The sequence below is a fragment of the Pseudophryne corroboree genome, chromosome 1 (genome assembly GCF_028390025.1).
Source record: "Pseudophryne corroboree isolate aPseCor3 chromosome 1, aPseCor3.hap2, whole genome shotgun sequence".
NCBI lineage: Eukaryota > Metazoa > Chordata > Amphibia > Anura > Myobatrachidae > Pseudophryne > Pseudophryne corroboree.
Window position 1 is genome coordinate 1,200,750,658 of NC_086444.1, and position 27,789 is coordinate 1,200,778,446.

At 46.9% G+C, this 27,789-nt stretch overlaps 1 protein-coding gene across 2 annotated transcripts in view; it reads right to left on the reverse strand.

The window, feature by feature from the left end:
• Positions 1 to 27,789, reverse strand: part of RNF24 (ring finger protein 24) — a 95,072-nt gene that overhangs the window by 40,248 nt on the left and 27,035 nt on the right. Inside the window, exon 1 of one of the 2 annotated variants that reach the window (XM_063925322.1) lies at positions 14,344 to 14,366. The exons of the other annotated variant lie outside the window; for it this stretch is intronic. The gene's annotated coding sequence lies outside the window, so the exon portion shown is untranslated. Of the gene's footprint in view, positions 1 to 14,343; positions 14,367 to 27,789 lie in introns of those variants that run through there. 2 annotated transcript variants of the gene reach the window in all.

The following is a 27,789-nucleotide window of genomic DNA, read 5'->3' on the forward strand; positions in this document are numbered from 1 at the left end:
GTAACAATAACTATGTACAAGTATTGCAGACAATCCGCACTTGGGATGGGCGCCCAGCATCCACTACGGACTACGAGAAATAGATTTATCGGTAAGTAAAATCTTATTTTCTCTAACGTCCTAGTGGATGCTGGGGACTCCGTCAGGACCATGGGGATTATACCAAAGCTCCCAAACGGGCGGGAGAGTGCGGATGACTCTGCAGCACCGAATGAGAGAACTCCAGGTCCTCTTTAGCCAGGGTATCAAATTTGTAGAATTTTACAAACGTGTTCTCCCCCGACCACGTAGCTGCTCGGCAGAGTTGTAATGCCGAGACCCCTCGGGCAGCCGCCCAGGATGAGCCCACCTTCCTTGTGAAATGGGCCTTGACAGATTTAGGCTGTGGCAGGCCTGCCACAGAATGTGCAAGTTGAATTGTGCTACAAATCCAACGAACAATCGTCTGCTTTAAAATATATATTTTCAATGCCCTGACAACGTCCAGCAACTTGGAATCCTCCAAATCGCTAGTAGCCGCAGGCACCACAATAGGCTGGTTCAGGTGAAACGCTGACACCACCTTAGGCAGAAAATGAGGACGCGTCCGCAGTTCTGCCCTGTCCGAATGGAAAATCAGTTATGGGCTTTTATACGATAAAGCCGCCAATTCTGACACTCTCCTGGCTGAAGCCAGGGCCAGTAGCATGGTTACTTTCCATGTAAGATATTTCAAATCCGCCGATTTGAGTGGCTCAAACCAATGGGATTTGAGAAAATCCAAAACTACATTAAGGTCCCACGGAGCCACTGGGGGCACAACCGGGGGCTGTATATGTAGTACTCCTTTTACAAAAGTCTGGACTTCAGGAACTGAAGCCAATTCTTTCTGGAAGAAAATCGACAGGGCCGAAATTTGAACCTTAATGGACCCCAACTTGAGGCTCATAGACAATCCTGTTTGCAGGAAATGTAGGAATCGACCCAATTGAAATTCCTCCGTGGGGGCCTTCCTGGCCTCACACCACGCAACATATTTTCTCCAAATGCGGTGATAATGTTGTGCAGTCACCTCCTTCCTGGCTTTTACCAGTGTAGGAATGACCTCTTCCGGAATGCCTTTTTCCCTTAGAATTCGGCGTTCAACCGCCATGCCGTCAAACGCAGCCGCAGTAAGTCTTGGAATAGACACGGTCCCTGCTGAAGCAGGTCCCGTCTTAGAGGTAGAGGCCACGGATCTTCCGTGAGCATCTCCTGAAGTTCCGGGTACCAAGTTCTTCTTGGCCAATCCGGAGCCACGAGTATCGTTCTTACTCCCCTTTGCCGTATAATTCTCAGTACTTTTGGTATGAGAGGCAGAGGAGGAAACACATACACTGACTGGAACACCCACGGCGTTACCAGAGCGTCCACAGCTATTGCCTGAGGGTCTCTTGACCTGGCGCAATACCTGTCCAGTTTTTTGTTGAGGCGAGACGCCATCATGTCCACCTTTGGTTTTTCCCAACGGTTCACAATCATGTGGAAGACTTCTGGATGAAGTCCCCACTCTCCCGGGTGTAGATCGTGTCTGCTGAGGAAGTCTGCTTCCCAGTTGTCCACTCCCGGAATGAACACTGCTGACAGTGCTATCACATGATCTTCCGCCCAGCGAAGAATCCTTGCAGCTTCTGCCATTGCTCTCCTGCTTCTTGTGCCGCCCTGTCTGTTTACGTGGGCGACTGCCGTGATGTTGTCCGACTGGATCAACACCGGCTGACCCTGAAGCAGGGGTTTTGCCAGGCTTAGAGCATTGTAAATCGCTCTTAGCTCCAGTATATTTATGTGAAGAGATATCTCCAGGTTTGACCATACTCCCTGGAAGTTTCTTCCCTGTGTGACCGCTCCCCAGCCTCTCAGACTGGCATCCGTGGTCACCAGGACCCAGTCCTGTATGCCGAATCTGCGGCCCTCTAACAGATGAGCACTCTGCAACCACCACAGAAGAGACACCCTTGTCCGTGGCGATAAGGTTATCCGCTGATGTATCTGCAGATGCGATCCGGACCATTTGTTCAGCAGATCCCACTGAAAAGTTCGTGCGTGGAATCTGCCGAATGGAATCGCTTCGTAAGAAGCCACCATCTTTCCCAGGACTCTTGTGCATTGATGCACAGACACTTTCCCTGGTTTTAGGAGTTTCCTGACAAGTTCGGATAACTCCTTGGCTTTCTCCTCCGGAAGAAACACCTTTTTCTGAACCGTGTCCAGAATCATTCCCAGGAACAGCAGACGTGTCGTCGGGGTCAATTGAGATTTTGGAAAATTCAGAATCCACCCGTGCTGTTGCAGCACTATTTGGGTTAGTGCTACTACGTCCCCCAGCTGTTCCCTGGACCTTGCCCTTATCAGGAGATCGTCCAAGTAAGGGATAATTAATACGCCTTTTCTTCGTAGAAGAAACATCATTTCGGCCATTACCTTGGTAAAGACCCGAGGTGCCGTGGACAATCCAAACGGCAGCGTCTGAAACTGATAATGACAGTTTTGCACCACGAACCTGAGGTACCCTTGATGTGAAGGGCAAATTGGGACATGCAGGTAAGCATCCTTGATGTCCAGGGACACCATAAAGTCCCCTTCTTCCAGATTCGCTATCACTGCTCTGAGTGACTCCATCTTGAACTTGAATTTTTGTATGTACAGGTTCAAAGATTTCAGATTTAGAATAGGTCTTACCGAGCCGTCCGGCTTCGGTACCACAAATAGTGTGGAATAATACCCCTTTCCCTGTTGTAGGAGGGGTACCTTGACTATCACCTGCTGAGAATACAGCTTGTGAATGGCTTCCAATACCGTCGCCCTGTCTGAGGGAGACGTTGGCAGAGCAGACTTTAGGAACCGGCGAGGGGGAGACTTCTCGAATTCCAACCTGTAACCCTGAGATATTATCTGCAGGATCCAGGGGTCCACCTGTGAGTGAGCCCACTGTGCGCTGAAATTCTTGAGTCGACCCCCCACCGCCCCTGAGTCCGCTTGTAAAGCCCCAACGTCATGCTGAGGGCTTTGCAGAAGCCGGGGGGGGGCTTCTGCTCCTGGGAAGAAGCTGCTTGGTGCACTCTCTTACCCTTTCCTTTGCCTCGGGGCAAATATGACTGTCCTTTCGCCCGCTTGTTCCTATAGGAACGAAAGGACTGCGGCTGAAAAGACGGTGTCTTTTTCTGTTGGGAGGAGACCTGAGGTAAAAAGGTGGATTTCCCGGCTGTTGCCGTGGCCACCAAATCCGATAGACCGACCCCAAATAATTCCTCCCCCTTATACGGCAATACTTCCATATGCCGTTTGGAATCCGCATCACCTGACCATTGTCGCGTCCATAAACTTCTTCTGGCAGATATGGACATCGCATTTACTCTCGATGCCAGAGTGCAAATATCCCTCTGTGCATCTCGCATATATAGAAATGCATCCTTTAAATGCTCTATAGTCAGTAAAATACTGTCCCTATCCAGGGTATCAATATTTTCAGTCAGGGAATCCGACCAAACCACCCCAGCACTGCACATCCATGCAGAGGCGATGGCTGGTCGCAGTATAACACCAGTATGAGTGTATATACTTTTCAGGGTAGTTTCCAGCCTCCTATCTGCTGGATCCTTGAGGGCGGCCGTTTCAGGAGACGGTAACGCCACTTGTTTTGATAAGCGTGTGAGCGCCTTATCCACCCTAGGGGGTGTTTCCCAGCGCGCCCTAACCTGTGGCGGGAAAGGATTTCACACACTTCATTCAATTCGTCTGATTCAGGAAAAACTACAGGTAGTTTTTTCAGACCCCACATAATACCCCTTTTTGTGGTACATGCAGTATCAGAGATATGTAAAGCCTCCTTCATTGCCGTGATCATATAACGTGTGGCCCTACTGGAAAATACGTTTGTTTCTTCACCGTCGACACTAGATTCGGTGTCCGTGTCTGGGTCTGTGTCGACCGACTGAGGTAAAGGGCGTTTTACAGCCCCTGACGGTGTCTGAGACGCCTGTACAGGTACTAACTGGTTTTCCGGCCGTCTCATGTCGTCAACTGATTTTTGTAATGTGCTGACATTATCACGTAATTCCATAAATAAAGCCATCCATTCCGGTGTCGACTCCCTAGGGGGTGACATCACCATTACCGGCAATTGCTCCGCCTCCACACCAACATCGTCCTCATACATGTCGACACACACGTACCGACACACAGCAGACACACAGGGAATGCTCTTATCGAAGACAGGACCCCACTAGCCCTTTGGGGAGACAGAGGGAGAGTTTGCCAGCACACACCCAAGCGCTATAAATATATATAGGAACAACCCTATAGAAGTGTTGTCTCCCTTATAGCAGCTTAATATATATCAAAAACGCCAAAAAAAAGTGCCCCCCCCTCTCTTTTTTACCCTGTTTCTGTAGTGCAGTGCAGGGGAGAGTCCTGGGAGCCTTCCTCGCAGCGGAGCTGAGCAGGAAAATGGCGCTGTGTGCTGAGGAGATAGGCCCCGCCCCCTATTTCGGCAGGCTCTTCTCCGGAGTTTGTGAGACCTGGCAGGGGTTAAATACATCCATATAGCCCCAAGGGCTATATGTGATGTATTTTTTAGCCAGAACAAGGTATTCTCATTGCTGCCCAGGGCGCCCCCTGCAGCGCCCTGCACCCTCCGTGACCGCTGGTGTGAAGTGTGTGACAACAATGGCACACAGCTGCAGTGCTGTGCGCTACCTCATGAAGACTGAAAAGTCTTCTGCCGCCGGTTTCTGGACCTCTTCGCTTTTCGGCATCTGCAAGGGGGTCGGCGGCGCGGCTCCGGGACCGGACTCCATGGCTGGGCCTGTGTTCGATCCCTCTGGAGCTAATGGTGTCCAGTAGCCAAAGAAGCCAATCCATCCTGCACGCAGGTGAGTTCACTTCTTCTCCCCTAAGTCCCTCGTTGCAGTGAGCCTGTTGCCAGCAGGACTCACTGAAAATAAAAAACCTAAAAACTTTTTCTAAGCAGCTCTTTAGGAGAGCCACCTAGATTGCACCCTGCTCGGACGGGCACAAAAACCTAACTGAGGCTTGGAGGAGGGTCATGGGGGAAGGAGCCAGTGCACACCACCTGATCCTAAAGCTTTATTTTTGTGCCCTGTCTCCTGCGGAGCCGCTAATCCCCCCATGGTCCTGACGGAGTCCCCAGCATCCACTAGGACGTTAGAGAAATTTAGTGACCAGTTCACTTGACGGTCCTGATCAAGTGCACCTTCCTTCCGGAGCTAAGAAGAAGACTTATGTCTCCCACCACATCACTCTTCATAGTTAAGACAAGATGACCCCTGCACATGATCAGTAGAGATCTTAGTAGCCATCTTGGGATAGGGAATGTAGTCTCCTCATAAGGAGTAGCAACATGGAGTCTGCACAGTAGCGCACTCCGCTTTCACGGAGAGAGGGTGTGCTTAAATTAGTGAACAAGGGGCTTTTCTTCACTATTTAAAGCCCACCCACACCTATCCTGTACCACTTGTAGTGTCAACGTTTCATCTGACGGCCATTTGTACCTGTCGACCATAAAACTGTTGATCCAGTGATCCACACCCATTTACTTTGAACATGATATTCAATTTCCAATATGCTAGTTGTATAGTAGGTTTAAAAGGTTTTCCATGCAAAGTATCCGTGTAAGCACAAATATAATCTCCTTGATCGGATTTAGCGGATATTTGCCGGGCGGTAGAAAGTTCCAGAACTTATAACTCTTCAAAGCTGATTTGTCAAACGCTTCAAACTTAGGAGTTCATTTATCAACGAGTGATCAAACTCATTGCGTATGATAAATGGTGCTCCGGCCAATCCGCTCCCAACTGTCACGTGTTCAGCTCCTGTCATGTGTTTGAATAATGACAGCTGGAAGACGATTGGCTGGAGCACCATTTATAATGCATACGCAAGCAGTTGGTCATTCGCCGCAAGTTTTATCACTTGTTGATAAATAAGCCCCTAAATTTGAGCCGCTCGGTGAAGAAACGGAAAAGGAAGAGAAGAAAGTTTTGGAATGGTCTTTAATATACATGCAATAAGAGGAGAGAATATTTCTGAGGTAGAAAAGTGCCACCCTGGGATTTACTACGCCTGATGGATGATAAATCCTGCGCTCCACATAGGCCCCGGGTGGCCTAAAGCTCACGGCGACCAGCACCGAAATGGTTAACTGCCTCCTTCATTTTCATTCACAGAGTGCAGCTTCCTTCCTTGTGGAAAGGCAGCTGGTGTCGTCTCTGGCTTCCTGCATATCGGAACTCATTACATACTCTCTGTGCGCAACGTGACAAAATATAAAAAAAGAAAACCCTTCCAAACCAAAACATCCGCCCGCAGCAGCAGCAGCTGGTATAAATGTGGACCCCCCCCCCGCCCCCACCCCTGCCACTCTGATGGGAACGGAAAAGCACATGGCTGGGCAATAGTCATCTGCTAACCCAAAGTCATGCAATCCAAAGTTCTCCAGGGATGTGGAACTACAAGTCCCAGCACATTCGTCCAGCGGCTGACAGTGTCTGCTGGGACTTGCAGTCCCCCCCCCCCCCCCCCCTTGTGTGGCAGGAGCCCTGCAGATTGCTTATCCCAACTCTAAGCCATGACTCATCTTAGATCACAGGACATTGATGTGACCCAGTCCTTGCTGTACTGTGAATTGGGAAAAGCCCTAATACTCTATAAATACTTTATGTTTCAGAATGATGCAAAAGACCAGCAACAAGATTTCTTCTAAAGAAACCTGGTGCTTCCAATACACATTATTTTCTTTACAAAAAAAAATTCCCTTTCCTAGGACTACATGTGGTGAAATAGGGGTGTGACACTGAGGGATTATACTGTGAGATAAATAGGTGGCGACAGTACCGGCTGGGACCTAAGCAGACACTAGAGGGCACTAGTCTCCCTGCTGCCATCTCTACCCTGCCCTTACTCAATGCCTCTAACCATTGCCCTTAATTTGGGGCTTGCACTATGTAGATTTTTTCCTGGGTTGCAATATTCTTCTCTCAAGGAGTATTTGCATCCAAAGAGGAGTATAGCATACTGTCACCAACACAGGGAAGTATAGCCTAATCCTAAACGACACTCATAGGTGTATTCTCACCCCCTGGACCCCTCCAAATGACAGGAGGCAAGCAAGTGTTGCGGTAATGGTCAGGGCACTATAAATGCATAATAACATACATCTGCAAGCTCCGCAGTACATTATGTATAAACAAGAAGTCCGCAGCTAAGGCACAATAAGTTCGTGTGTTCTGGCCTATCCAGAAATAGATCACCAAAGGCTACGACGCAGAAAATCCTATGCTACTGTATGCGGTTTATTAGAATTTCTCTCTCCAAAGTTTGAAATATCTCCCCCTAAGTACCAACCAACCAGCTTCTGCCATTTTGCATGCTGCAGGGTTGATTTATCAACGAGTTGTATCATAGGCGACAAGTGTTAAAACCCGTTGCGTATGATAAAAGGTGTTCCAGACAATCAGCTTCCAACTGTCATTTTTCAAACACATGACAGGAGCTGGTTGGCTGGAGCACCATATATAATGTGCAACGGAATGAGAGAAGAGTTAATAGATGACAAGTCTGTGTGGGTTACATTTGCACATTCTGGGCCACAGCGTATAACAAGGGCAGCATTATCCTTTCATGCATTTAGAGAAGAGACTTGACAGACACCACTGTGTTTGATGTTGGGCTCCCAGAGTGCCGGCATAAAAAGCGGGAGCTCCAGCTATCCTTCCTCACTCCTGTGCATCGCAGCAGAGTAACAAAGCCATACTAATCGCACCTGGTACCAAACCACGGCTCAGACATTCACAAACCGCCCTGGCTATTACATGTCAAACGCCTGGAAAAAAAAAATACATGAGTTTTGCATTGCAAAGTCACAACACAGAACGCCAAAAGCAACGGCTTCCTATATCATCTTATTATGCAAATCTGGGCACTCTATCGAGTTATTATTAATCACCCTACAAAAAGAAAACCGGTCACCTGTGGACTTCTGTACACTTTCCAGGACATGTTTCTACACACGGTAGAGACTTGTCCAATGTGTACATTTAATGAAAAAACACAGCAGGCAGCCACCCTAAGCCACTTATGGTATAGTGCGGTGAACAACGGTGGTCATTATATCACGAATCAGCATTTATGGGCCATGTGTATAGGTTTATGGATACGTTAAGATTTTATATATCCATCTTGATTTTGTGGGATGTTGCAGGGTTTTTCATTTATGGGCTGTTGCAGCATTTTCCATAGATGCATTAATGGCCTGTATATCTTATATTTTGCAAATGAGCCTTCCCGTTACCATAGTTTCATGAGGTAAAACAGACAAAAATAAGGTCAAATATGAATTAGAAACGTTAAAAAAGATGAATATGAAATATAGCGGGGTGAGGTGATGTGATGGCAACTACTGGGGTTTTAGGACATATTTACTGCTCAGGATAATGTGCACAGCAATGTGGCATCCCCAATCCAGGGACATAGAGAGCAACGCCAGGCCCGATACTGCCATGAGGGCGTGGCCTAAACAAGCTCATGTCCATGTCCCCTACAGGGGGTGCTGTTCAGATCAGGAAGGGGAGGTGGGCACTGGGGGAGGCATGTTACTTTGCTTGATCGTGGATGCAGGTCCCTCCTCCTGTGCCGTCCCCATCTTCCCAGTGATATTCAGGAAGATGGCGCATGTGTACTAGAGAGCAAAGATTCTGCCACAGTGTGGGATTCTTTGCTTACACTGTCCGACGCCATCTTCCCGAAGTGGTCACTAGGAAAATGGCGCTGCGGAGGAGGAGGGACCCACTTCCATGATCAAGTATACTCAGAAGGGGGGGGGGGGATCTGGGTCCTGGTTGGCATGCATAGTTCCACAACAGCTGGAGAACCATATGTTAAGCAGCCCAAGTTGTTGTGAGAATATCAAAATGGCTGCCTTCCTCATGCAGTAATGTGGATTTCTGTTAGCAGCCCCATATGGGGGTGTAGTATGGTATGCCAGCGGTCGGGCTCCCGGCGACCAGCATGCCAGCGCCGGAATCCCGACCACCGGCATACCGACAGCTGGGCGAGCGCAAATGAGCCCCTTGCTATCTATTCTCCCTCCAGGGAGGTCATGGTGCCCCAAAAGGGAGAACTGTCGGCATGCCGGCCGTCGGGATTCCAGCGCCGGTATGCTGGTCGCCGGGAGCCCGACTGCCGGCAAAGTGAAGACCACTGCTGTGCACAAAAATCCACAAGTCCGGAGTGAGATCAGGCCGCGAGGGGGCGAGCTCAGCAGCTGTTTCTATGACATTCCTCACCTCCTCACTGAATCGATCCCTTAGAGTCTAATTCCAAGATGGACGCAGTGACGATGGCGGACATAAGCGTTCAGTGTTTGATGCCTGCACATGCGTGTGAGTCACACTGTCCCGGTCGTTACCGCCGCGGATGCAGAACGCGTTTAGTCGCAGAGGCGCACTTTCAGTGGGCGTCCCTGAGAGGTAACAGCCCATGTACCCACAGCAATTGTACGACTGTGTGATGTCTGACCGTTTACGCACAGAGGGAGAACGTGGAGAGGTTGCCTGTAGCAATCAGCTTGTACCTGTAATTTTACAGATCGTGCTAGGCAAAATATAGAAGTTGCTATGGGCAACTTTTCTCCATCTCTCTCCAAGGCTTGATACATCTCTCCAACACGTGTTCTCCATGGAGCATTCCAGTCATGAGCGAGGGGAAGGCATGGGATTATAAGCAGCTCGGTTACACTGACCCGGAGCCATCTCATTTGATTACAATGAGCGCTTACTGCAAATCCTGTCAGACACCTGACCTGCGGAATACATAACATGAACTAGACAGACCGTGTGGCACAGGTCATATAGGTCTGTACTGTAACGCCAATGCCCTGCAGAGGGACCCTGTTTATTGATACATGAAAACTGCCAAGGACTAGGGAGGGTAACCTACAAGCATTAAATAAAACAAACCATGCTTCTATTAGCATTTGTTTTTGTCAGTAAAAGCAATGGTTCTCCAGGCCCCAGACCATCATGCATTTTCACAGTAGCATATTTTGGATGCTGCACGAGCAGCTTAAAGTACCAACCAATCAGCTCCTGTCATTTATTAAACACAACCTGTAACATGGCGGGTAGGAGCTGACTGACTGGTACTTTGGGACTAATTTATCAATGAGTGATAAAACTCGCTGCGTATAATAAATGGTGCTACCGCGTTGGTGGTACACAGTCATTGTTGCATTTCTGCGCATCTGCTGCGGTGGTGTTACGCCGCCATTGGTGCATTCCTTAGCAGATACCATGGCGGCGGTGATACACAGTCATTGGTGCATTTCTACAGGGAGCAGTGGTTCACCCAAAGAAGGGGGTACAGTGAATATAGGAGGTTTACGTTATCCCTTCCCTACAGTACCCCTCTGGGAAGTTACATATATAGACAGGATCTGTGCCGACCACTTTAGGCAGAGCGCCATCCTCGCTGTATCGGTGGGAAATCAGACAAAGCCGAACCTAGGCTTACCCGCTATGGAGCAGTACCGAAGCTTAACGCCATAGAGGTTACGGCTGCATGGGAGTGCCAGGACGTTCCATGGCGTTATGCCATAGAGGGAGGGAGACGGGTGACTATTAAAATACATTACAAAGAAAAACCCCTTTAATTAAATGTGCAGTGATGCTGGTAAACGGTGTTTTATGAAATGCAAGCAGCCGTGTCTGCTTGTTTTATGACTTAATGTGCCTGGTTACAGGAGCGCTAATGTCTTACACGCCACAATAATGACACAGATAGCAGCCGCAGAGGTGCACTTCGGTCACAGAGGCACTCGCCAGAAATAATGCATTATTACATACTACGCTTTGCTAGCACTTGTGACCCATCATTCTCGAGGTCACTTGTCTCCCTTCCCCCCTACCTTACCCAGCCACGGCCTACCCAGCCTAGTCCATCCCTCCATCGTAGTCGTTGGCGGGGGCCCTCACTGTGCATCACGTGTAAGGGGCAGCCACTTCTGACTATTATATAGGCAGCCTTCGCACAATAGCCGTGAAATGCAGCCCATCAGGTTACAAGTCTATAGTAACGCCACTAAGGCATGAGGCACACACTGCAGGAGCTATTCAGAGCCAGCGCCAACCCAAACGGCGCAGCACTCGGGAACCCCAGAGATTTAACCGGCTTAGTGGTCAGGGATTAGTAGCCATGACACCTGGATTTCAGGAAGGGCAATCAGGATACATTAGGCTATACACTTTACAGGTTGAGTATCCCTTATGCAAAATGCTTGGGACCAGAAGTATTTTGGAATAATTGCATACCATAATGCGATATCATAGCGATGGGACCTAAGTCTAAGCACAGAATGCATTTATGTTTCATATACACCTCATACCAGGCATGTCCAAACTGCGGCCATCTAGCTGTTGAGAAACTACACATCCCAGCATGCCCTGACACAGCTTTAGCATTCTCAGACAGCAAAACTGTGTCAGGGCATGCTGGGATATGTAGTTTCACAACAGCTGGAGGGCCGCAGTTTGGACATGCCTGCCTTATACACACAGCCTGAAGGTCATTTAATACAATATTTTTAATAACTTGTGTATTAAACAACATTTGTGTACATTGAGCCATCAGAAAACAAAGGTTTCACTATCTCACTCTCACTCAAAAAATTCTGTATTTCAGAATATTTGGATATGGGATATTTAACCTGTATACGGATTCATTCAAACTGCGCTAAGGAGGACGGAGTTTGAGAACCACTACACTAGATGTTATAATATAGTAATATATACTACGTATGGGATGCTTTTGGCATCCCAGCGGTCATGTGACAGCCGCTGGATTCCTGACACCGCTCAGGACACTGGAGCAGGTACACCGGCCACCGGGATGCCGAAGGTAAGTATCTGGGTGGGTATTAGGGCTAGGACCCGGGTGGTTTAGGCTTAGGGTTAGATTTAGCCATACCCGTCACACGAGGATTCTCGGTTTTGGGATCCCAAATGTTTCGGCATTCTCTGTTTTCGAGATGCCGGGGTCAGTCGTGATTGGAGCACTGTAAATAAAATGTGGAGGTTCAACGAGCAGAGGCAAAACATGGAACTGTGACGCATACACAACGTAATACCAAGACATTAGGAGTAATATGTAAGAAGTAATAGGCAAGGTACAGGACAAAAAGATAAAGCGCACTACAGAACGTATAGCAGCCGCAGTACAAGGATGCACGGGGGGACGAGGTGGGAGAGACAGCACAACCTTGTTTGAGCTGTTCCCAGAGCCAGCTAGAGTGATCTCATCATCGTCAACAACAGTAAGTTCTATGGCAATGGTCCCTGGTTGGTTGGGCAGAGTACAATGGAAAATTGCCTCTTGCATCTAGCACAGCGTGTTTGGCACACAGACACTTTTATCTAATATAGCAGTGGACATGTTGTTCTAGCTATGTAGGGGAGCATGTATCGGTCTTTTCATGTAAGCTTACATTTCCTATCCCACAGAGCTGCCTTCGGCCTGTGGTGCCTGACTGCTGACACATGAGTAATGCAGCAGATGTTCTGTTGCGGGAGAGGTTGCAAGGTCACCCAGCTGCAGACTGTCAGTACCACACTGAGGAGAGGTGCATTAACTGAATCACTGCCTGTCCGATCAGATGTGGTTATGTGCTGGATACTACCACACAGCTACACACGTGGTTATATGCTGGATACTACCACACAGCTACACACGTGGTTATATGCAGGGTACTACCTCACACCTACACATCCCTCATCTCCTGATACACTCTGTGCTGCTGGGGACCCTGCTCCTCCCACTATATAACTCTCAGTCTGTGGCTTCCTGCTGCCACTATTCCCCTCCTCACATCATGTCACTGCCCCTGTCACATGCAGCCCTGTCCTCACTGACACATCACTCCCCTCCTGATATACTCTGATGCTGGGGACCCTGCTCCTCCCACTATATAAATCTCAGGGGGTAATTCAATTAAAGGAGAATAAACTGATGTATTTTGCAATGTTTCAGATGTTTATTCTGTATTTTTGGGCAGCCAATCCAATTTAGCTGCCCCCCAAAAAATACCTTTGCTACTTAAAACGCACAGGTTCAGTGAAACCTTTGTGTATTCGGGGATTTGTTTCTCCTGCCTGTGGCAGGAGAAACATAATCCCCGATAAAGCACGGCTCGCTCCAGCTTATCAAGAATAATTGAATAGCCCCGGCCATGACAATTACCCATAATTGAATTCCCCCCTCAGTCTGTATCTTAATCGGTCACTGCTTCCCACAAAATCAGAACACAAATCTCCTGAAATACTCTAACTATTCCAGTGCAGTCCGTTACGATCTGGTTACTTTATCTCCGAATAAGAAAGGGGCGGGGGAGACCAAGATTTCTAGGATTCCTTTACACACGTTTGAACTTAAAGTGGTTTTCGGATTTTAGGTTATCTCACCTGATTGTCTTTTATATGCCCTCCTGCAACATATACAAAATAGACTGTTTTCATCTTCAGTCTGTGCTTTTCAGCCTTGATTTTACATTACCAGGGAGAAGATATAATTTTTTTTATTACAACACAAATCTACTACAATGTAGATACGGAATCCATAATGAAGGAGATGCTGGTTTATTAAAACTTCCAGATGACCATCCACAAGTCAGATAAAAATATAATCAAAGAAACATAAAAAAAAAAATTAATCTGCATGCAGAAATCACCATTAAAGTTTAAGACCACACAACAAAGGAACTACAGATGAAATCACTATAAATGACACACACGGTGTGGACACCCTACTTTTAAGGCTAACGACAACTGAAAGTAGGGATAATAGCCATGGGGTATACACAAAAGAGCAGTTCCCGATTCTACAACCCAGTCCAGTCCCCCATCACGGAAGCTCCTCTGTTAAAACATCTACACTTCAAAACAAGGTCAGTGGTACCCTATTCATATTTGCATCCCAGCTGTGGTTGCGTGCTCTGGACCATCCATGCATAAAAGATACAGACCTGTCCGTTAACCTAAATGCAACTAGTGTTCTTCATTAACCCAAAATGATTCCAGTCTTGTATGCATCCAGGCCAGTTCCTCAGCAACCCTGCCAGTCTATCTGTCACAGCAAAATAACCACTTTTCTGGTTGTTTTATGGTATTGACATTACTAAGCCTATCCTCCAACATCACACAGGGATCAGCTCATCCATAAAACGCCATCATTAAAACTCAATTTCATTTACTACCTGGCTCAATCTCACTTAAGCCGTATACAGCGATTTATTACAGGTTTTCTTAACCCTTTACATACCGATCTGTTTAGTGATTTGTTTTTTGCTTTATAATTAGAGCTTTTCCACCTTCGGGCGACTTTAATTCAGGTCGCTTGCAGACCCCCTGCAGCTTGTACCGGACACCACTTTACTTATTCCTGCTATAAACTCTTATTATAGAGTATCAGGGGCGGTGGCCTTGGTTAGGACGCAGCTCTGTGAATACAATCCATAGAAGCGTTCTGTGTTCTGTCACAGTCCAACAGTAAATAATTAAGTTTGAGGATAAGGAGCTGGCTGCTCAGCATTAAAGAAAAAAAAAAAATTGGTGAAAGTTGCAGGAGGGTGCAACCAAGACACGGCGCTGGTGGGTGGCAATGACGGCTGCTCCGTTCATAAGAAACTTTACGTAGAACAACAGTTCGGGAGAGTCAGATGCTCCTGCAGCGTTAAGCGTGGTCACTCCCGTCGCCAGGGAACGTCCTTGGCTGTTCCACTTTCAGACACTCTTGCAGTTAAATAAGGGAGAATAAAAAATGGTCTAAAAGTAGGTCATCTAGTTCCATTCTCCATTTATAGCTGAAGTACTCCGCTGCCAAAAGAATCCTGGACGACTCCCAGGTTCCCGGAGATTAAATGCAATGGAGATTTACTACTGATAAATGATCAGGTCCTTAACCCAGATATGGGGTGTAATTCTTACCACAGGGCGAAGCGTAATTATATGTATAATTCACAGCCCCTATCATATTAAGAATTCCCCACCATCACATGCTTTTATGCCCTTATTTATCAATGAGTGATACATTTCACTGTAAGTGATAAACTGCACAAGCCAATCCGCTCCTGTTATTTTTCAAACACAGGGGCAGATGTATTAAACCTGGAGAAGGCATAAGGAAGTGATAAACCTGTGATAAGTGCAAGGTGATAAACCAGTCAGTTCTTAACTGTCAATTTGCATATTGGAGCTGATTGGCTGGTGCGTTATCACCTTGCACTTATCACGGCTTTATCACTTCTCCAGGCTTAATATATCTGCCCCACAGTCTGTAACATGGCAGTTAGGAGATGACTGGCTGACGTTAATCATCACTCACAGTGAAATTTATCACTGATTGATAAATAAGGGCATTCATTTGGTAATTATTTTTTTTATTTTTTTTACGTTGAAGTATGTTTTTATGGCAGGAAAGAATGGCAGCCCAGCGGCCTCAGGTGCAGTTAGCGATCTCCGTGCTCTATACATACGAAGACGGTCTCACCCAAACTGGGGTAGCAGCTGATCTTCCTGCATGATTTTTTTGTTTAATGATGGAAGGGCGAGATGTACACCCAATTTTACGCCTTTATAAAAGGCACCCAAGGGTGCGCTGCGCTCGGTGCATTTTCTGCGTTGCGTTGGCTTGCAATGTGTTTGTCCTGAATCAATAATTAATAATTAAATATTAGTTCACCATTTCCGACAATTTATACCTCAGAGTCTTTTATGATTATTAATTATTATTATTGAGACTGAGATAGTGACACCTTTGCTTTCTGATGGTTCATTTTGCAGAAATTTTGCTTAATGCGCAAAATTATGAAAAATATTGAATATAAAATGACCTTCCGGCTAGGTGTATATGAAATATAAAAGAATTTTGTGTTTAGGTCCCATCCCCAAGATATCTCACTAGGGTATGCAAATATTCCAAACACAGAAAAGTACAGCTCTCCATAATAGGCGGTGTTTAGTCCACTGCCATTGACTACATTAGGGGACTTTGCCATCAGCGAGGTATGAGCCACAAAGCTCCTCATACCTCATTGAACTCACCATTCCCTAAACGGATAGCTTGCAGGTTGGTGCAACCAATGAAAATGGATCTACGCAGGCAATGGTCTTAGAAGGACTACCAGAGAAACTGTGAAGGCCATTCTTACGATGGAATGCCCAGGAGGTCACTGTCCTGTAATAACACTCGCAGCCCGTTACTGCCTTGGATACATTTTTCCCCTTTATCAATTTATCAGAGCTGCATTATTTCCACAGGGCCTCTGAATGGGCTTATTAAGCAACGGGACCGTGAAGGAATGACTTGACGCACGTAACATACAACTTCTATGAATTTGTAACAATCGGCCCCTTGAGTGGATCTGCATGCCAAACATTGCTCGCCCCATCCCACACCAAGGACAGACTTCACCTACACAAGCACTGAAATGGTAATTACACGTTAAATCCTGCCACTTGTCTTCTGGATGTATTATCTGCCGTAATCACCAATATTACAGTCTGCTGTCCTCAGAACACGAGGCTAAGGCTGATTATAACAACTGGGAATAGCAGTTTAATCGGATTTTCACACATTTTCCTACTTTACGTACCAAGGAGCAATGTCGGGTCTCCATTGTTCCCTATCCCTCTCAGAATTAAATTCAACCTCCTCGTGCTCACTGAAACCACTCTCCACCATCAATCCGGCCATGATCAACACTTCCCACAACCGTCAGATTCCAGGATTTCTCCCGTGCTGCACCAGTCCCCTGGAATGCCCTTCCACACTCCATCAGACACTCTCCCAGCCTCGCGGCCTTCAAACCTCCCCTCACAAAGCCTCCAATCCCTCCTCCAAACTCTCTGGCCCCTACAATACCCAACTTCATTCTCCACTTCTCATTTGTGTCCACCCACAGTCCCTCTAGAGCATGGGTCTTCAACCTGCGGCCCTCCAGCTGCTGTGGAACTACACATCCCAGCATGACCTGCAACAGATTTGCTATCAAAGCGTGTTAAAACCGAGGCAGGGCATGCTGGGATTGTAGTTCCACAGCAGCTGAAGGGCCACAGGTTAAAGACCCATGCTCTAGGTCAGGGGAGGGGAAGCTTTAACCCTCCAGCTGTTGTGGAACTATACATACCAGCATGCCCTGCTACAGTTTTGCTATTTGGCCATGCTAAAACTGCTGCAGGGCATGCTGGAATATGTAGTTCAACAACAGCTGGAGGGCTGCAGGTTCCACACCCCTGCTCTAGAGTGTAAGCTCTTGCTAGCAGATCCCTCTCTCCCTCTGTGTCGCTAGCTATCCAAATAATCTGAGGATTTTAACTATTTCTATCTGTGAAGTTGTGTTCTCATATACAACTCCTCTATAATGCTGCTATGCTCCTCCTCCTGCGCATGGCGCTGCGGAACCCTTAAGGCACCATATAAATAAGAGATGATAAAACATTATAAGCTGCTGGGACTCCCCTTTTATATATCTCTACGGGGTATATTTACTAAGCCTTGTGAGAGATAAAGTGGATGAGATAAAGTACCAATCAGCTCCTAACGGCCATGTTACAGGCTGGGTTTGAAAAATGACAATTATGAGCTGATTGGCTGGTACTTTATCTCCACTTTATCTCTCTTCAGAGCTTAGTACATAGACCCCTAAGAGTCAGGCAAACAGGAAAAAGTTCACCATCAAACACAAGGAGTAGAGTTCTCTGAACAGTTTAATTTTTTTTTTTTTGTTCTTAGAAATATGGCAGCATGTAGTGAGCAACTGATTAGCAATTTTGAGTATAAATAGCACAAGGTAATGAAATAATTGAAAACAAGTGTTATCCTTTCCTCAAAATATCATCAATTCTTCAATTTTCTCAGGTTTCCATGCGGAAATTTTGAGGTATAAATATTTCACAAGCTGCAATATGTGCCCTGAACAAATTGCCTTACTGCCAATTAAAGTCTAATCTATACGCGTGCAGAAGTCGTGATACACGCATCACACCTATCGCTGCCCGGGAACTAAATTTAGGCCTGGAATGGGTCCAGACAGAGAGTGAGTGGGTCGACCATCTCACATAACCCCGTGACCAGGGATTGCAACATGAGCAGGTGAGATAAAATGACTTCAGGATTAACCTGTTCAGCGCTGGACGCAAACGTGCGATATCCCTTGTGATATAAGGTAAATTCTGACTCTTATACTTTAAACATAGTTTATGAGGGTGAAACAAAGTTTTACACGTAAGTTAAGCCAGAAAGACAAAGTTATGCTTATAGTAAAAGCTGCAGGAGGGTGTTTGAGATTCCATGAAACAGCTGCTCTCCTGCATGAAAGCAGAGATAGACGAAGACACCACGTGGACTTGGCTCCCTCAGACTCTCACAGCCATAATGGTGAGCGCGGTTTTATTCCACTCGGAGAAATGTTGGCTCTTCCGCTGGCCTTGTATAAACAGAGACTTTGCCAGAGTTATTCCTGGATTGTTTAAACGCGCACTAAAGTAAAATAAACTTCTAACTCCCCATCTCCAACTATCTGCTTTCCCAGGCAACAATGGCAGCATCCTGTTTGACCTTCGCAGCCAGGTAGTTCAAACAGCAGCTTCGCTTATATTACTCCTATGGAAGTATCGTATTGTTTTCATCATTTTCTAATAGTTTTACAGCAGAAATCATATACATCGTGTGGCAGGCACAGCGTGAGATTCCGCATGAAGTTAATGTGGAATGGCAGGCTTTTGCAGGATTAGAGCAGCAGCAATAAGCCTGATGGAATCCGGTGCGGGTTTTAGCGGAGTCTGTTGTAAACCATAGCTGGGCTAATCACTACAACTTGTCTGCTACCTTTAAAAATGTGTTTGTTCAGTAGGTCATGGCTCCTGATGCCAGCAAGTGGCCAGGCGATAGGTTGGGGGTCTGGGGTTATGTTAGGAGACATTTGGAATCTGTACTATCTGTGATTACCAGAACTTGGAATGTTGTGCTGCTGTTTTAAAGACTGCCTGTAAAACCTGACCTGCAAAACCTGCGTGAATCGAGGTGGTAGCAGAATTGTCCACAATAGATTGCGGATTTAGAAAATTGGCTATGGGTAGTAGCAATGTAAAACCAAGAAATACTCACATGCTATGATTTGTCATTTCAGCTTTTTGTCACTACTCTAAGTAGCTGATGGAAAATGGAGAGAATGCATGTTTGTAACACTTATTATTAAAGTAGCAGTGGAAATCCAGGGTAAGGTTGCTGGCAAAATGAACAAATGTGTCTTTCTTTCATTACAAGTTAACACTGCATTTAATTCTCCGACTGTTTATAAGCTATTAACAGAACTGCGCTTAGGGGAAGCTATTGAAGTAGGAACATTAACACATTTGCATTCAATTCACTCCGGTGACATCCCTTTTCCTATGAGAATTCCTTCCACCCAGCTCATAATCAAGTACAGACTGTACTATAGTTGTACTTATCTATCATTTTATGGTTGGCGAAGTGCGACACTAATCACAGTTGTTTCTTTCCCCAAGTCTACAGTGCTTGATGTGAGAGAGAGAGAGAGAGAGAGAGAGAGAGAGAGAGAGAGAGAGAGAGAGAGAGAGAGAGAGAGAGAGAGAGAGAGAGAGAGAGAGAGAGAGAGAGAGAGAAACTAGCTGTTCTACCTGCGTTCTCTGCATGGAAGTTTCTGATTTTCACGGTTGTTCATGTTAATATTTGGTAGATTTGAGATGTCTTAATGTAAGTAAATATGACCTGAGGAGCACCCGTAGCAGAAACGGTAAAAAGGGACAGGACTATTTTTATAGTTCATGAAAGTCCACATACCGGAGGTGCAATCCAAATTTTGATCCAATTATCCATTTGAACATTATCGTTCACGCAGCGCAAGCCACGCATCGGTATGGCGTCAATATGTCAGCACCCATTTCATCCCCTAACATATCGGGAAATAAGAAAATTAGAGATGAGTCAGTCAGTGTGTGTAATATATAATATATATATATATATATATATATATATATATATATATATATATATATATATATATATATATATATATATATATATACACACCCACACACTTTAAATATAAACTAGTGACTGCTCTTTACCACGCTACTGAAAAACACTCCGCTCCCCAAACCAGCCACTAAACGCCAGCAATGGCTGCCCGTCTCGCACCCTTAGCCCGGCAGATTTGTCCCCGATTCGCTCAGAAGTGCTCGCTACCCACTTTTGAGTGAGATCCCTGCAAAATAAAGTGCGGCGGGTGTCGTGCGAATTCGGCCAGGCGGAGAAGTTGCCATTTGAATTCACCCCATAGTGCAATATAGATTAGGCTAGTTCAATAAAATAATAATTTAAATTGTAAATAGAACAGTCCCTATAACTTACACGTTCATCTGAGTTATAACATTGTAAATCTGCAACCAGCACACAGCCAGGACCACACTGGTAAAACTGTATATTTCTTCCTCTTGCTGCAAATAGACTGAAGCAAACTCCTTCCTAAATTGCAATCTATTCTTGGAACTGGCAGTGATGAATGTGGAGACAGAATAACGTCTAGGCTTATTTTAGAAGGAGGAATAGGAATGAAATGGCATTATACTAAACTGTCACTAAAATGCATTTCCTAAATATTGCATTCTAAAGGCCTCTACTAGGTGGTGATGCAAACCCACCATACAGTTCTTGGTTTATTATCAATAAATAGCTGACCTTAACTCCCAATTATTGCCTCTGGGGGTCATGCAGGTTTGTTAGCAAACCAAAAAAAACTAGCAATTGGGCAAAACCATGTGCACTGCAAATGGGGCAGATGTAACATGTGCAGAGATAAATTAGATTTGGGTGGGTTATATTGTTTCTGTGCAGGGTAAAAATAGGATTTTAATTACCTACCGGTAAATCCTTTTCTCGTAGTCCGTAGAGGATGCTGGGGTCTACATTAGTACCATGGGGGTATAGACGGGTCCACTAGGAACCACTGGCACTTTAAGAGTTTAATAGTGTGGGCTGGCTCCTCCCTCTATGCCCCTCCTACCAGACTCTAGAAACTGTGCCTGAGGAGACCGACATACTTCGAGAGAAGGAAATACACAGATAGTGGCGAGATTCACACCAGCTCACACAACTAGGCAAACCAAGCTAACTAGCTTAAAACTCAGCAACAGCTGAATAACATTACTGAAACAAGTAATAACGCAGTACATAACTAAGAACAAAGCAGTACTGAACTAAGTAACCACTGCAGAATAACGAAGCGCTGGGCAGGCGCCCAGCATCCTCTACGGACTACGAGAAAAGGATTTACCGGTAATTAATTAAAATCCTATTTTCTCTTACGTCCTAGAGGATGCTGGGGTCCACATTAGTACCATGGAGATGTACCAAAGCTCCCAGAACGGGAGGGAGAGCGCGGAGGCTCCTGCAGAACTGATTGACCAAACCTTAGGTCCTCAAAGGCCAAAGTATCGATCCTGTAGAACTTAGCAAACGTGTTCGACCCAGACCAAGTAGCCGCTCGGCAAAGCTGTAAAGCCGAGACACCCCGGGCAGCCGCCCAGGAAGGATCCACCTTACAAGTAGAGTGGGCCTTAACAGATTTCGGACACAGCAATCCAAGAATACGCCTGCTGGATAGTGAACCTGATCCAGCGAGAGATTGTCTGCTTAGAAGCAGGACACCCAAGGTTCTTGGGATCATACAGGACAAACAGAGTCCGATTTTCTGCGACAAGCAGTCCTCTTCACACAAATCTTCAGAGCCCTTACAACATCCAAGGACTTTGATGGAATTCATGAGTCAGTAGCAACTGGCACCACAATCGGTTGGTTGATATGAAAAGCCAATACAACCTTTGGAAGGAATTGCTGACGTGTCCAGAGCTCAGCTTTATCTTCATGGAAGATCAAGTAGGGACTTTTACAAGACAAAGCCCCCAACTCTGACACACGTCTAGCAGAAGCCAAGGCCAACAAAGTGACAGCCTTCCACGTGAGACACTTGACCTCAACCTCCTGTAGAGGCTCGAACCAATCTGATTGGAGGATCTGCAACACCACGTTAAGATCCCAGGGTGCCGTAGGCGGCACAAAGGGAGGCTGGATGTGCAGAACCCCTTTAAAAAAAAAGTCTGAACCTCAGGGAGGGAAGCCAGTTGTTTCTGGAAGAAAATGGATAAGGCCGAAATCTGGACCTTTCACGGATCCCAAACGCAGGTCCATATCCACACCTGCTTGCAGGAAGAGGAGAAACCATCCCAGTTGAAACTCCACCTTAGGAAACTTCTTGGATTCACACCAAGACACATACTTTTTCCAAATGCGTAGCCTGTATCAGGGTAGGAATAACCTTGTTCGGAATGCCCTTCCGAGCTAGTATCTGGCGTTCAACCTCAATACCGTCAAACGTAGCTGTGGTAAGTCTTGATATGCGAACGGTTACAGAAGGTCCTCCCGAAGAGGAAGAGGCCTCGGATCTTACAGCAGTAGATCCGTGTTCCAAGCCCTTATTGGTCAGTCCGGAGCAATGAGGATTGCCTGAACTCTTGTTCTCTTTAGGATTTTTAGAACCCTTGGAATGAGTGGAAGTGGAGGAAACATGTACACTGACTGGAACACCCACGGAGTCACCAGGGCGCCCACCCCCACTGATTGTGGGTCTCTCGACCTGGAACAATACCTCCAAAGCGTCTTGTTGAGACGTGAGGCCATCATGTCTATTTGAGGTTTACCGTAAAGATTTGTCACCTCTGTGAACACCTCCGAATGGAGGCCCCACTTTCCTGGATGGAGATCGTGTCTGCTAAGTAAGTCCGCTTCCCAGTTGTCTACTCCCGGAATAAAGATTGCTGACAGCGCCAGTGCGTGCCTTTCTGCCCAGAGGAGGATCCTTTTACCTCTGACACTGCAGCTCTGCTCTTCGTTCCGCCCTGTCGGTTTATGTAGGCCACCGTCGTTACATTGTCCGACTGTACTTGAACGGCACGATCTCGCAGAAGATGTGCCACTTGGAGAAAACCGTTGCATACGGCTCTTAGTTCCAGAATGTTTATTGGAAGACTGGATTCCTTGGAAGGTTTCCCCTTGAGTGACTGCGCCCCAACCCCGGAGACTTGCGTCCGTGGTTAGAAGGATCCAGTCCTGAATCTTGAACCTGCGGCCCTCCAGAAGGTGAGACATTTGCAGCCACCAGAGGAGTGAAATCCATGCTTCCGGCGACAGACGTATCCTCAGGTGCATGTGTAGGTGAGACCCCGACTACTTGTCTAGGAGATCCAGTTGGAAGGATCGAGCATGGAATCTTCCATACTGTAGAGCAGAGGTTCTCAAACTCGGTCCTCGGGGGCCCACACAGTGCATGTTTTGCAGGTCTCCTCACAGAATCGCAAGTGAAATAATTAGATCCACCTGTGGACCTTTTAAAATGTGTCAGTGAGTAATTAATACACCTGTGCACCTGCTGGGTTACCTGCAAAACATGCCCTGTGTGGGCTCCCGAGGACCGAGTTTGAGAACCTCTGCTGTAGAGCCTCATAGGAGGCAACCATCTTCCCCAGAAGGCGAAAGGACTGATGAACCGACACCCGGGCTAGCTTCAGGACATCCCGGACCATTGTTTGAATCACCAACGCTTTTTCCTCCAGTAGAAACACCTTCTGCACTTCCGTGTGGGGGATCATCCCCAGGAAAGACAATCTCCTTGTCGGCTCCAAATGTGACTTTGGAAGGTTCAGGATCCAACCATGTTCCCCGAGCAGACGAGTCGTGAGAGCAATGGACTGTAACAAGGTCACCCTGGTCGACACCTTTATCAGCAGATCATCAAGATATGTAATTATGTTCACTCCCTGTCTGCGGAGGAGAACCATCATCTCTGCCATCATCTTGGTGAACACCCTCGGTGCCGTGGAGAGACCGAATGGCAGTGCCTGAAACTGATAGTGACTGTCTAACAGTGCAAACCTGAGATAAGCCTGGTGTGGCGGCCAAATCGGAATGTGGAGGTACGCATCCTTGATATCCAGGGATACCAGAAACTCCCCCTCCTCCATACCTGAGATCACTGCTCTCAGAGACTCCATTTTGAACTTGATGAGGGTTTAACGAGTTCAAGTTCAAAATCAGTCTGACCAAACCATCCGGTTTCGGTACCACGAAAAGGTTAGAATAGTAAAGCTTGTTTTGCATATGAGGTGGAACTGTAACAATGACCGCCGACCTTTCCAATTTTTGAGTGGCTTCCTGTAGGACAGCCCTGTCTGTCAGTAACGCTGGCAAGCCTGATTTGAAGAATCGGTGAGGCGGGAGTTCTTGAAACTCCAGTCTGTACCCCTGGGATACAATATCCTGTACCCAGGGGTCCAGGACGGACAACACCCAGACGTGGCTGAAACGTCTGAGCCTCGCACCCACCAGACCAACCTCCAGGCTGTGCGGTCCACAGTCATGCTGAGGATTTGGAGGAACCAGAAGCAGGCTTTTTGGCTTTTGCATGCCCACCTCTAAAGAAAGTAGTAGGGGGCTTGGACTTCATTGTTTTAGCGGTCCGAAAGGACTGCGATATGGATGAAGAAAAGGGTTTCTTCGTAGAAGGCGTAGCTGAGGGAAGAAACGGTGACTTACCCGCGGTAGCCGTGGAAATCCACGCATCCCCAGAGCCTGACCTGTGTATGGTAGGTTCTCCACACTTCTCCTTAATTCCGCGTCCGACGACCATTGGCGTAGCCAGAGTCCCCTGCGAGCTGAGACAGACTTGGAAGATATCCTTGCAGTCAGCGTACCCAGGTCCTTCATGGATTCCACCATAAACCCCGCAGAATCCTGTATGTTACGTAAAAACAGTTCAATGTCACTTCTATCCATTGTATCTAAGTCTTCTAGTAACGTGACTGACCACTTTACTATAGCTTTTGAGATCCATGCACAGGCAATAGTAGGCCTTAATGCCACCCCTGAAGCAGTGTATATGGATTTGAGCGTAGTGTCAATCTTACGATCAGCCGGTTCTTTTAACGCAGTAGATCCAGGGACAGGTAAAACCACCTTTTTTGACAGTCTGGAGACAGATGCGTCAACTATGGGTGGGTTTTACCATCTTTTTCTATCCTCCTCAGGGAAGGGAAAAGCAACCAGAACCCTCTTGGGGATCTGGATTTTTTTCTCCAGGGTTTCCCAGGATTTTTCAAATAAAGCATTTACCGCTCAGGGTTGGACATTTCTCCCCCCCTAAGTCCCTCGAAGCAGGGAGGCTGTTGCCAGCAGCCTCCCTGTGCATAAACGCTAATTAAAAAAAATAAAAACTAGAAAAACTCCTATGGAGCTCCCCTAGCTGTGACCGGCTCCTCCGGGCATATTTTCTAAACCGAGTCTGGTATGAGGAGCATAGAGGGAGGAGCCAGCCCACACTATTAAACTCTTAAAGTGCCAGTGGCTCCTAGTGGACCAGTCTATACCCCCATGGTACTAATGTGGACCCCAGCATCCTCTAGGACGTAAGAGAAATACTGTCCGCTTAATTTTTACACTGCAATTTAGATTTCAGTTTGAACACACCCCACCAAAATCTACCTCTCTCTGCACATGTTACATCTGCCCCGCCTGCAGTGCAGCATGGTTTTGCCCAATTGCTTACTTTTTTGGTTTGCTAACAAACCTGAATAATGATCCCTGTGTTTTAATTGCTAAATTAATGATGATTCACACATTTCTCTTACGTCCTAGAGGATGCTGGGGACTCCAAAAGGACCATGGGGTATAGACGGGATCCGCAGGAGCTTGGGCACACTGAAAAAACTTAAACTGGGTGTGAACTGGCTCCTCCCTCTATGCCCCTCCTCCAGACCTGTGGTGCATTTTATTATTCTTTAAGTAGCGCTGGTCACATATATACCTTGATGGGATATTTGGCCGCTGGGGTGTGAGCTGGCATACTCCCTCTGTGTTCTCTATCTGGGCTTCATTGTGGGCCTGTCCCCTAGCTGAGACATTCTGTGTGTGTGTCCGTGTGTCGATAATACGGGTCGGCATGTCTGAGGCTGAATGTTATTCACCGGAGGAGGTTATTGGGGGAGCAGATGCGGGTCTAGATTTGGCCCTGTCGGCGCAGCCGACACCTGATTTACTCACATTGCTAAGTACAATTAATACGAATGTAGCTTCTTTGTCAAAGAGGTTGGATAAGTCTGAGTCACAGACACAGGTGTGGAAAAAGTCCATGGAAGAGGCTTTGTCTCAGGTGCAGACCCCATCGGGGTCGCAAAAGCGGCCATTTACTCAAGTGGTAGATACCGATACCGACACTGACTCTGATTCAGAGGTCGATTTCACGGAGGCTGCTAAACATCCAAGATTAGTTAAGAGTATTCAATACATGATTGTGGTTATAAAAGATGTTTTACGCATTTCTGATGAACCTGTGGTACAGGAAACAAGGATTTGCTTGTTCAAAAGGAAAAAAAACCTGGAGGTGAAGTTTCCCCCCTCTCATGAAATGAATACTCTTTGTGAAAAGGCTTGGGAGTCGCCGGACAAGAGGTGGCAGATTCCCAAGAGGATTTACATGGCGTATCCTTTCCCCTCTGATGACAGGGAAAAATGGGAGTCGTCTCCAAATGTTTACAAAGCTCTATCTCATTTGTCTAAGAAACTGGCGGTTCCGTCTCCTGACACGGCAGCTCTCAAGGATCCGGCGGATCGCAAGCTGGAGACGTCTCTGAAGTCCATTTTCGCTAATTCTGGTGCATTGCTCAGACCTGCTGTGGCGACGGTATGGGTGAGTAGTGCTATTGCTAAATGGGTTGAGAATTTAGCTAATGATATGGATACCCTTGATAAAGATAATGTTATTTTGACTCTTGGTTATATCAAGGACGCTGCAGATTACCTGAAGGATGCGGCGAGGGATGTTTATCTCTTGGGATCAAGAGCCAATGCCATGTCGATATCGGCCAGGAGGGCGTTGTGGATCCATCAATGGAATGCTGATGCCGACTCCAAGAGAGCTATGGAAGCTTTACCCTTCAAAGGTAATGTCTTGTTTGGGGACGGCTTGGCTGACCTGGTCTCTACTGCGACTGCGGGCAAGTCCTCTTTTCTTCCCTATGTTCCCACACAACAGAAAAAGGCACCACATCAGCAGATGCAGTCCTTTCGTCCAAATAAATACAGGCGTGGAAAAGGTTCGTCCTTCCTCGCTTCAAAGGGTAGAGGAAGGGGAAGGAAGTCGCCTGCCGTGTAGGGCGCCCAGGACCAAAATTCCTCCCCTGCCTCTACCAAGTCCACCGCATGACGCTGGGGCTTCCCTGGGGGAGTCCGGACCGGTGGGGGGCCGTCTGCGAATCTTCAGTCAGGTCTGGATTCAATCAGACCTGGATCCTTGGGTCCTAGAGATCGTGTCTCAGGGATACAAGCTGGAGTTTCGGGAGATGCCCCCTCACCGGTTTTTCATTTCGGCCTTACCAGTGTCTCTTCCGGACAGGGAGGTGGTGCTGGCAGCGATACAAAAATTGTGTCAACAGAGGGTCATTGTTCCTGTTCCCCCGTCCCAACGGGGGGAGGGGTTCCACTCGAGCCTCTTTGTTGTGCCGAAACCGGATGGTTCGGTCAGACCGATTCTGAATCTAAAATCCCTCAATCCATACTTGAACGTTTTCAAGTTCAAAATGGAATCTCTTCGAGCTGTGATTTTCAGCCTGGAAGGGGGGGGGGGGTTTTATGGCGTCA